Genomic DNA, 12,675 nt, shown 5'->3' with positions numbered 1-12,675 from the left:
GATGTGGTTGTGGGAGGCAGCAATACAGGCGTTTACTTATGCTGCCATATTGGTTCTCTCTCCCCCATTATTCTTAATACCATCTTGCTGATTAGAAAACTGAGACACTGCGAGGATAATTTGTCTAAGGTCACAACAGGGCTGGGAGAACTAGGATTCAAATATAAGCAGCTCTGCTCTAAGACTCATGCTCTCAATCCTCATGCTGTTCTACTTTCTAGAAAATCTCTTCCTATATCGCTTGCTCTAAAATCTATTTCCTGTAACATGGACCCTTCCACACATCTTTAATCCTCTTTCACATGATTGACCTTTAAGTATTTATTGATGAATGTCACATTCCCCTGAGTTGTCTCTTCCTGTGGCTCGTTGTTTGTTTTTTTTCCTATCAGATCACAGATTATACGGGATAAGGCCCTTTCTTTAATCCTCTAAGTTATCCCCTTCCCTTAACATCTTTATCATAAACTGAACCTAGTTTGGCAGAGGAATGGATTAGACCAGTGATGGCGAACCTTTTGAGCTCAGCTTATCAGCATTTTGAAAAACCCTAACTTAACTCTGGTGCCGTGTCACATATAGAAATTTTTTGATATTTGCAACCATAGTAAAACAAAGACTTATATTTTTGATATTTATTTTATATATTTAAATGCCATTTAACAAAGATTTCCAAAACTCGTATAAGTTGAAGTTTAATAAGAAGGATCTGTCTACCAAGAAAATGAGAAGGAAGTGAGAAACATGTGGTGGGAACTATCCCATATCCCCACTATAACTAGTCCCTTCTGACAAAGAAGGCCTGCCCTGAGAAGCTGATTCTGGGGAATTGTGTGGCATCTCTTCTTCCCAGAATCCTCAGTGGTTCTCAAAGTGTGGTCCCACACAGTCAGCATTGGCATCCCCTGGGATCTTATTAGATTAAATTAACGGCCAACCCACACCTATTGTATTAGAAACTCTGGGGGTGGCACCTAGATATCTGTGCTTTAACAAGCCCTCCAGGGGATTCTGATATGCAATCTAGTTGAGAAGACACGGTTTTTATCAGGCAGAAGTAGAGAGGCCGCCCTTCCCTATATTCCAACAGTCTCATATTCCGTGAAAATGCCATACTGCAAGCCCCAACCTAGAGTCAAAAAATCATGGCCTGATGTTCCTTGATTGAATCTTCTGGCCTATTATGTTGTTTCTTCTCCCCTTCTTTTATCATCTCTGCCCTTCTTTTTTTAAAAATATATATTTATTGATTTTTTTTTTTACAGAGAGGAAGGGAAAGGGATAGTTAGAAACATCGATGAGAGAGAAACATCAATCAGTCGCCTCCTGCACACCCAGTACTGGGGATGTGCCTGCAACCAAGGTGCATGCCCTTGACTGGAATCGAACCTGGGACCCTTCAGTCCACAGGCCGATGCTCTATCCACTGAGCCAGACCGATCAGGGTTGCCCTTCTTTACATAAAAAACTCGTATTCGCCCTTTAAAATCCTGTTCAAGGATTTTCCTTTGTGAAAAACTTTTGACTCCTCTCCTTACCACAGCAAAAGCCCTAATAAGGGTATTTGCACCTTCCTCTATATGAATTTTGTCATTAGTACTTTTAAGAACAATAAACATTGATCTATATTGTTGCTCTTAAGCCTCATTTGCTTGCTACTCTTCCTCAGCTAACCCCTAAAGTGTAGTAATCTCAAAACTCTCTCATTTATGTTCTCTCCCTGGATCATCTCATCCTTCAGCAGTGCCTTCAACTACCATCATTTAGTGAATGATTTTAAAATCCATATCTCCAACCTAGACCCGTATTCCTCACTAATACTACTTGGATATCTTCACCTCAGAGAACCACAGTGACCCTCAAATTCAACATGTCTAATACGGAATTAAACATATTTCTCACCCCCCATGCACGCCCCACCACTCATTTGCTTCATCTCTATTTCCTCTCAGAGGTTGTCACTGCCATTCACTCTCTGAACAATGCCCGAAACCTGGGAGCCCTCTTGGACTCCTTCCTGACCGCAATCAAATATCTCATGTGGATAACTGGAATGGTTTCCTAACTTCTCTCTTGCCACACCAGCTAGGCAGGACATAATTTTTTTAATTTAAGGTGTGTTCTTAATTCTAGGCTTTAAAAAATTCCTTTTTCCACTCTGACAAAAGGTACAGAACTCTGTTTCAATTTTACAATAAATATTCTTCTCCAAGGACAAATAAAGGAATGCATCTAAATGCTTTACTATAATATATTTTACCCTTGGAAGGAGAAGATTTTCCCATTTCATCACCAGATAATTGTTTCCTCTCAGGAGCCTCTTTTAACAAGGACTGTATATATAGAATCTTGCTGTTTTCTTATTTATTCTCTCTCTGCTCCTCTTCTTCATCATTGTCACCCTCATCCTCGTCAACACCATAGCTGATATTAATCAAGCTTTTACTCTGAGCCCCAACCGTATGCTAAGGGTTTTATTCACATCTCATTTAAGCCCCAGGTAGTCAACTTGTTATTGTGTTCACTTTACAGAGGAAACTAAAGCTCAGTGAGGTGAAGGGCTCTCCCAAGTCCAATAGAGAGTAAGAGGTGCTGCTGGGCTCACATTCAAGTGTGTCTTCTTCCAACACCTGGCATTGCAGGCATCCTCCATAAGAGAATGCTTTGTCCAATCTATGCAATAGTACTTCCTTTGTCCATCCCAGGATCATTTAAAGCTTTTATCATTGTCTTGCTGTTTCTGTAGCACACCCCAAAATCATCTTCCTATATTCCTCTAACTTCTGCATTATGCAGTTCTAAAGACATCTGGAAAACAAAGTTGGTTCAGATGGTTTTTTCATTTCATGGGGTTTTATAGTCAAAGTAATTTAACCTTCTCTCTTCACAGTGGTGAACTATTTTCATAGTTTCTAAGGATTTCGTATACACCATGTATGTCTCATTCCAGTCCTAAACTAGTTTTATGTATAACTCAAAGATTGCCATGTCCCACTGATTTCTATCATCCAAACATATTGCCAACATTCCAATTATGATGACTCCTTCTGATTCAACCATATAAATTCAACCCCACAGTTTGGATTTTTAAATTTTACTATTAGTATAGAGATAGTCATTAATATATTTTTGCGTGAAGCTATATGTAACACTTTGTACTGAAATCTTTGTTTTGCCAAGAATGAATCTTATACCTCATTATCCTTGCATCTGAGAATCTAAGCTTTCCTTACAGAAAGAAATATATATGTACACACACACACACACGGTCTAATACAACTACATAAATATCTTTATTATTCTGTTTTTTGAAAATGACTCTCAAATGGTAATTGAAAGCTTACCAGGTGTCTATATTGATATACAATAACTACTGCCAAGATTAGAATGATGATCTCCTCACAGAGAAGAACTAAGGGATTCACACCCTGGGATCCTTGAGAAAATGGATTTTTCTGAAGATAAATGGTAGAGGAAGAAAGGAGCAATGACCCTGAAGAAAAAAAATACACTTTTTGTATTAACTACTGGCTACAAATAGACCCTCTATCACAAGTTCATCAGATGGTGAGAAATACATTATAGCTCAACTTGAACATGAATATATTAGATGATATAAACATTGTTTTGAAGATGTGACATTAAATACAGGAATTTTTTCTTTCCTATATCCATTCATTTTATTAAACAGATACCATCTTTGTAAGCTTAATGGCTTCGGGTTGAAAGCATAATGAAAAAAAAAAAAGGTGATACATTCTAAGTTTAATTTTATAAAGATCACATAATACTGGTGACAGGTGGAGCCACGTGGGGGTGAAGGCAAATTGGTCTTTTATCCCAGACGTCAAAGACGTGCTGCAGACATCAGGGAAATGTCTCATGGTTGGGAAAGGTAAGGAAACTCAGCAGGCTGGTCTTTGATACCTAGGGCTTTCATTTTTAATTAAAGAACATAACTGTGGTAACAGGCATCATATCATCCTATTTTATATGGGGCTTGGATGATTGCTCAGTAAAGAAGATAATGATTAGAAATATGTCTAACATAGTACCTAGAAGATGTTCCATATCTAATAAAATAATAAGAGTTAACATTTATTGGGCATCATCTTAGTGACTACTCACATCTCTGTGAAGAAGGCACAGCTATTATACCCACTTTGCAGATGAGAAAAATGATTCTTAGAGCAGTTAAATAAGTTTTCCAGGGTCACAAAACTAGGAAGCAAGTGATCCAAGAGAAGCAACCAGAATGCCATATTCTCAGGACCTTCCTTTTTTCCTTGGGTATAGGTTAGATTCATAATTTACAGGTTTTTCAAAGAGTTTTCTCATATACCGTGTTATAGAATCATTTCTTTCTCTATATGCATGACCTCATTGGAATAAAAAGCCCTAAATGAGCCTTATCTCCAGTATCTTATCTCCCAGACAGGGTGCCCTCCTGACCCCAGTGTAGAAAGATGTCTCTCCTCCCTTTGACAGCACTTTTTACCAACTAGAGTCTGGAGACTTTTCCTAATGTCTCTTTGTAATCTCTCTTGCAATAGCCCAAAGCATTTGTCCTCCTCTGAGTAGGAACGTGAAACAGCTGCTCACTGTCACTCATATAATTTTTTTTTTTAGATACTCAGAAACTAATTGCTAACATTTCCTGTTCCTACCTTTTCTTTTCTGAGTCAAACCATTCACTCTCCTCCTCCTCCTCCTCCTCCTCCTCCTCCTCCTCCTCCTCCTCCTCCTCCTCCTCCTCCTCCTCCTTCTCCTTCTCCTCCTTCTCCATATATAAATTACTTCCACATAGGACCTATTTCCAAAATTGCTAATCATTTAGTTCCTGTCCTCCAGACTCTTTCAGCATCTGGATGTTCAGTGAGTGTCATGAAGACATTGCCATACAGCACTGATATTATGGCATCTGGGAAAAATTTTAAACATGTCCACGGGAATATTTTCTGTTGTTTTACAAATTACAGGCAAAACATTAAAGAAAATTATGGTTTTCCCAGTTCTCAGATGGTGCTTTGTCTAAACTAATACAAGATAAGAAAGGTGGAGCAGTTTATATTGTTTTCCTTGTGTTGGAAAAATGTTATTTTGGAAAGATGTTATGCTCTTTAAATTTAGTAATTATTCACATTTGTGTTTTTGAACATATAATGTGACGTATGCCAATAGGCTAGAGAAATTTAAAGGACAAACAAAATATCCAATAAAAAATGGGCAGAGGACCTGAACAGAGACCTCTCTCAAGAGGACATACAAATGGCCAACAAATATATGAAAAGATGTTCAACTCCACTAGCTATTAGGAAAATGCAAATCAAAACTACAATGAGATGCCACCTTACACCTTTTAGATGGCTATTATCAACAAGACAAGCAATAATAAGTGTTGGAGAGGTTGTGGAGAAAAAGGAGCCCTTATTCACTGCTGTTGGGAATGCAAACTGATACAGCCACTATAGAAAAACAGTATGATGGATCATCAAAAAATTAAGAACAGAGTTACCAAATGACCCAGCAATCCCTCTTCTGGGTATCTACTAAAAACACTCAAAAACATTTATTCACAAAGATATATGCACCACTATGTTCATTGCAGCTTTTTTTGTGATGGCCAAGACATGGAAACAACCAAAGTGTCCTTTGATAGAGGATTGGATAAAGAAGATATGGTACGTATATACTATGGAATACCACTCAGCTATAAAAAAGGTGAAATACTGCCATTTGTGACAACATGGATGGACCTTGAGACTATTATGCTAAGTGAAGTAAGTCAGAAAAAGCTAATAACCATATGATTTCATTCATATGAGGGATATAAAACTTAAACTCAAAGACAATAGTATAGTGGCTACCAGAAGAATGGGAATGGGAGGCTATAGTAAAGTGTAAAGGGGGCCAAATATATGGTGACAGAATATGGTTTGATTTTGGATGGTGGGTACACAATGCAATATACAGGTCATAAATCATAAAACTGTTCATTTGAAACCTATAAAACCTTATTAACCAATGTCACCCCAATACGTTTAATAAAAATTTGAAATGAAAAAGAAATCACTCATTTAAAGGAATCAGGCAAGGCTTCACAGAATACGTAGCATTTGTGATAGATCTTAAAGAATAAGTAGTATTATGACATAAAGAACTTGGAAAGAAGAGAAGTTCAAAGGGGAAAACAGCGTAATAAAAATCTTGAAGAAATGAGAACACTTTGAAGAAGAGGAAATGGTTTAATTTTGTGTCATCCACATTGGACGGTGTGTCAAGAAACATTAGGCAATAGGCTGGAACTGTATATTGAGGCTAGATTATTTAAGATATTTAGGAAAGTAATTCTGGCAATGGAATAAACAACGAATAGAGTGATTAGCAGTAGAGAGATAAGTTTTGAAGCTGATGCAATCATGATAACTGGGATTGATATATGTTATCATGATAACTGGGACTGATATATGTTATCTCAGGAGAGTCATGAGTATAAAGTATAAGATGAAAAGATTAGGGCTTACAAGAAGATGAAAATAAGAGAAGGCCTTTGTATTTGGTGATTAGAAGATTATTGACCAACCTTAGATGGAAAGTTATCAGGAGAATGGAGAAAGTGAGCACCCTTAGGTCAAATGATGGCAGCTTGTCAGTTAAGGGATGTTTTCTTACCGGTTGGTTGGTTGGTTGGTTGGTTGGTTGATTTGTGGGATATAAGACTTAAATATTTTTTAGCTAATGTCAGGGGGCTAGTGGGGAGAGACACATTAAAGAGGCGAAAGAAATAAAAGTCCCAGAGGGGATAAGAAAAGATGACAAAAATAGGGGCATGGTCTTGGCAAGCTTAAGAGGTATGTCTTCTGAGATAACAAGGAGTAAAAGAGTCAAATTGTGGAGAGATTTTGAAGTCTAGAAGAGAGTTCAGGGAGCTCATATCATCTGACATTAATTATTTTAGTTAAGTGGATGGGGAGTCATCTATGTGGAATAATGGTAACAAATGGTGCCTGAATTTTAAGGGGGTAAAGAAGATCTGGTGTAAGTTCCATGGAGAAGCAATAAAGAGCAGTTAAGAAATCAATTGCCAAGAAGCAGTGGGTACCCAGCCAAGGAGAGTGAATAGCACACATGCATAATGAGCATCTGTGGGATATTTAATGAAGTGACAGCAGAACATCTGATAAATTCTTCATTTGCCTTGATGATAATTTCCTCTCTCAGATGTAGAGGAATGGACCAGGGAATTAGTAATCTCTCCTTAATTCTGATCAACACAAAGTGGAAATGTTAGGAATAACCAGAGCAGTGTTTATTTCACCAGAAAGTGTGTAGCAGAGTCAGACAGGTAGTCTGGATACTGGGCAAGTCAATGTCTGGAAAGTTATTTGAGCTCAGCAATATATGAATTCAAGAAGGCAGAAGTGGCACATAACCATGGTAAATATAGAAGAGAAGCATAAATCTACTTTAAAACTGGCACAAAGACCTAGCTAAGAATAAATTACTTAACAGGAGCAAAAGTGAAAATGCTTTAAGGGAATTGACAGTATATCCTTTAAACAGGGTGGGGGGAAAGTAGGTTTACAGTTATTCATATGGAAAATAATGCAATAAATAATAAGTAATAATATAAGAATAAATTCTGTGTTTCCCATATTCACAACTGTAACTCTACTTTTGCCCCACCCTCTAGATCAGTGACATGATGTGACTAATGTGAACTTGGGCTGCATTTCTAAAAGTAGCACACAGAACCAATACACCCTATAAGATTGAGTTTTGGGTGTCATGTCCAAGATGTGAAATATAACTCTGCTGTTGTCCTGGATTTTTGAAACAGGTCCCCCAAATTATGAATAATGAAGAGGAATAAAGTCCTCCATACCCCAAAGGGGTGTTCTAGATCACTTTTGTGGAACATGGTAACAGACTAAATCCAGTTAGGTTGGCATGAGCACATCACCCACCTCAATGGGAGATGATAGGGAGGTGCACACTCCTTTCTTTAGGCTGGAGAAAGGCTGAGGGGTTGGCCATATGTCTCTCTCTTTTTTTTAAAGTCCTCACTCAGGGATATGGAGATATATATATATATATGTATGTATATATATATATATATTAGTATATAGACAAACAGAGAGAGAGAGAGACAGAGACAGAGAGAGAGAAACATCAATGATGAGAGAGAATCATTGATGGGCTGCCTCCTGCGTGCGTCACACTGGAGATTGAGCCTGCAACCCGGGCATGTGCCCTGGTGGGGAATCAAACTGCAACCTTGTGGTTCATGGGTCAAGGCTCAACCACTGAGCCATGCCAAGGATATATTTTTATTAATTTTTAGAGAGAGAAGACAGAAGAGATAAAAAGAAACATTGATATGAGAGACACATCAATCAGTTGCCTCCCATAGGCACCCCAACTGGGATTGAACCCACAACCTAGGAGTATGCCCTGACTTGGAATCAAACCCACAACTTTTTGGTATATGGAACAATGCTCCAGCCAACTGAGCCACTGGGCCAGGGCTGGCCCATATCTCTTGAAGTTTGGGGCACAGACACAAATGCTCATCTTCCCAAAAGTCTAAGATGGACAGTCTGGTTCAGGGACCTCTGAAGAGTACAGCAATGATACGATGTATTGGGAGGGACAGCGCTGTCACTAGCTGTAGGGAAAGTATAGTGTCCTGAGGTTCACTTGTGGACTCAGCTCAACAGGGGAACACAGGCCTGGAGGTCCAATGTGCCCAGAACCCAGGGTCTGACCAGGGTAGTAAGGGATCAACCACTGTTTAGATCAGTGCTTCTCAAACCTTAGCCTGCATTAGAATCACCCTGAGGGCTTGTTAAACAGACTCCTGGGCCAAACTCCTAGAGATTCTGATTCCTTAGGACAGGGGGATCCCAAAATGTGTATTTCTAACAAGCTCCCAGGTGATAATAATTTTGCTATTTGTGGGCCACACTTTGACAAGCACTGGGTTAGGTGTCACTAGCAGGGCATCTCAGAGGAACATGCAAAAGTGCCGCATAGGAGCAACAATCAGCTTTGCATATCTATGATGCCTAGAAGTCATCAGTTGATTTAACTTCCCAGCCCATTTCCCGTGGTCTCTCCCACCCCTGCCTCACCCAGAAATGGTTAGAAACAGCAGTTAGTTAGAAGAGGCAATGCTATGAAACAGTAAAATAGGCAACCAAACTCTGTCCTCCAACTCCAGGCTTCAAAGACTCAGTCAGATCTGAGCAGGAGCAGGGCATAAGCCCTAAACTGGACATGTATTTGTAATTTTGACTAAACTGAGGGGATTGGACTGGAGTTACACAGTTATTAGATTTTTAGTGCCCAAACCAAAGGAACTACTATTGTATCCAATAGTGGAAAAGCTGCAGAGGGTCTGATTCAAATTTGTCCACAGATGGAAAAGGAATTGGTTGAAAACAATGGATACAACAATAAAGTTGATTGAGCCCCTCTTGTTTAATCAGCCAATTACACGTGTCTTCGAACAGTATTTTTCAAACACCTAACAGATCCGAAGAAGTATAATCAGGACAGCAGCAGCTATGTGAAGAAATAGGGAGCTGCTGGCTGGAGAAGACTGAGGAGGCATAATCACACTTACAGTACAATAGGGCCATCTTGTCAAGAAGGATTAGCCTTCCCTGTGGGGGCAGAGGCCACACTTAGCTTAAGTTCGTGAAAGTTAAAGGGGAGTCTGCTTGGGCGCCATATGAGGAAGACATAACAAATAAAGCCACATTATTGACACCAAGTGATGGTCACTTGCCTGGAATGCTGAAGAGCTAGATTTGCACATGGCGGAGGGTACATTATGGATGCCGTCTAAGTACATCAACTTTACAGCAACATCTTGCAGCAGGTATGGTGAAAGGTGGGCTCTCTGGGCTAGGTCATCAGGCAGTGAGGGCCCACGGGCTCCCTGCCCCTGCTTCCCTCCTTGTACTTAAGCTGAGACCGCCGACCCTATACTGCAGCTCAGCCTTCCCTGGCTCCAGGACTACTCCCAAGGTAACCTGGGATGACACGGGCTTCCCATGAGGACAATTGCTCCCTCATTGTCTTAGCCCTGGTTAGATAAAATTTGGCATGTGGACCTTTGCAATGAGGCCTTTCTGAGACAGAGTAACAGACCAATCCAGACGATTGGATCCTGCCCGACATCCACAGCTCTTCTTGCTGTTGTCAGTCCTCTCCCTGCCCTCCCCAATCAGGTACCGAGGCAAGAGCACCATTGAAGTAACTGACCAGAGTCTAGGCATGATGGGAAACCAGGAAGTCAGGGACAGGGTGGGATGCATGGAGAGTCCAAGGACAGACAGGGAAATAGGAAAGATGATGAGCATGTTCAATGACAGCGGTGGAAGGAGGAGAAGGTTAATACGATATTCCTGACTATAAAATGTGGAAGTTTGTTTGTTAGGCCTTGTTTGTACTATTACTGACAAGAATGGTGATTCGTTGTGCCAATCAAAACTTGGAGCAGACAGAAAGGCATGGTGCTTCTAGCTCAAATGTTGACATAATCATATGATAATCTGGGATCAAGAAATTCTTAATCCTCCACATTAGCTTCCCAATGTCCTCAGGGGTGCAGAAAAATATTAGCAGGGTCAGGTGACCACAGGAAAGTGATTGTGACAGCTGCAGGCCTTAGCATTACTCAGTGAAACAATGGCTAACAATGGCTTTTAGACAATGTCTTTCCAATTTGTTCTCAGCATTGCAACCAGAGTGCTCTTTTCAAAGCACAGATCTGATCATGTCACCAACCTGCTTAAAACCCTTGAATGGCTTCCCACTGTTCTTGGAATAAAGACCAAATCCTTAACTAGGAGCTGCAGGGCTTGGCCCTTGTAGGGGTTGAGTGTGGGGGTAGGGGTACACCTTTGCCCGCGCTCTTCTCTGGGTCTGGAATGCTCCCCACCAGCCTTTCTCGGTTAGCTTTAACTCAGCCTTGTCCTTTAGATCTCAGCTCAAACAGCACTTTCTCAGGGAAGTCTTCCTGAGTCTGCACCCCCGACCTGGAGTCCTTTGTTCCTGGCTTTTTATAGGGCTCCGTTTTCGTTTTTGTTTTAAAGCACTTATCTCAATTTGTAATTATACATTAATCAGCACCATTATTTGTTTACTGCTCTTCTCACCCCCACTAGCCTCTCAGCTCTGTGAGTGAGAGAGGTCTTTTTATTCAGCATCTTGTCCAGAGCCTAACATTGTGCCTGGCTCATGAGAAGTCCTCAATGCCTTTTGTTGTTGTTGTTGAATGAGTGAAAGGACTATTGTACTTTCCTGCCAAAATTTCAGGGAGGAAAGTGTTAACCAGACTTCAGAACAAAATTCTTAGTAATAATATTTCCTCTGCTTTCATGCAGTGATTTATTTTAAAATGCAGAACCCTATGAGTTCTAATCTTCCTTCATATTATATAGAAATCAGTTCATCAGACTAACCCTCTAACTCTACCTGGTATTCTCATTTATTCCTCATTTTCTCTGGAATGAATTTAAGTAGTCCTTCTTAGGGTTCATCTTTTTTGGGAACTTGTATAGAGAACATTTTATTTTAGGTTAATTCAGTTGAGATTTTATTTAAAGGCACCCTAAGTTACAGACATTGACAGGTAAATGTTTATGAAAAAGTAATATATATATATATATATATATATATATATATATATATATATATATATTCAGTATGTGTGTATGTCTATCAATTCATCTAAAAATATGTGCTTTCATGACTTGAAATAGGAAAGATTGCATCTAGGCAAGGAAATCATTGCAGTGCTGAAGCTTCCACCCCCAGACTCTTTACACTCTCCAGCTAAATTTTGCAGGATTTGGTGGAGTGAGCAGGCAGTCATGATTTCCTGATGACTGGCAGAAGGACATGTACTTCCCTCCTAAACAAAGCCTCAAATAGTGAGTCATAACTCCGGTGGCACTGTTCTCTAAGATTCCATCTCTGTCTATTTCAAATCCAAGTTCTGAAAAGAACACAGTCTAGATCCAGCCCTTTAGACTCTGTTTGGCAACTGAAATATACATTTCCTCTCCACATTCTCTTTCTTATTTCCTCTGCAGAGAGTTGACAGCCACTGGGCAGGAGTGGTCAACTGTAGTGACCATGATGAATAAAGAATCCATTGTCATCTGCTGAGTGTGCCATGGTGGTGACTGTATCTTTCAGAAAGCCACAAAAATGGACATTTAATCACTTACTGACTCATCTGGACAAACAGCTGCCACTAGGACTATCTACAAATGGCAAAATGTTGCAGAAACATGGTTATTACCTTTAACAGTATCATTCTAATATTTCTGCCACCCAGAAGAGATTTTTTCTTGATGTGCATGAAAAACAATTCTTCATTTCATTCTGCTGCACCCTCTAGTTATTGTCATATTTCTCATCATCTTTTCACTGCCAGATTTCTTAAAGAATGGCTATATAAGACCTGTCTTTTTTTCTTCACCTCTTTATTTCCTGAACTCATTTGTCTTCCCACTATATGACTAAATCTGTTCTCACAAAGATTCTAGAAACCTATTCTAATACTTTTGATTATTAATTTCCTAATTTAATCTTAGGGAGTTGGCCGTTTTCATTCTTGCTGTCCTCCCTAAAGTTTCTAATTTCACTGACCCTCCT

The sequence above is a fragment of the Myotis myotis genome, unplaced genomic scaffold (genome assembly GCF_014108235.1).
Source record: "Myotis myotis isolate mMyoMyo1 unplaced genomic scaffold, mMyoMyo1.p scaffold_m19_p_5, whole genome shotgun sequence".
Lineage (NCBI taxonomy): Eukaryota > Metazoa > Chordata > Mammalia > Chiroptera > Vespertilionidae > Myotis > Myotis myotis.
The sequence above is the reverse complement of the archived record's forward strand: the minus strand, read 5'-3'. Positions refer to the sequence as shown.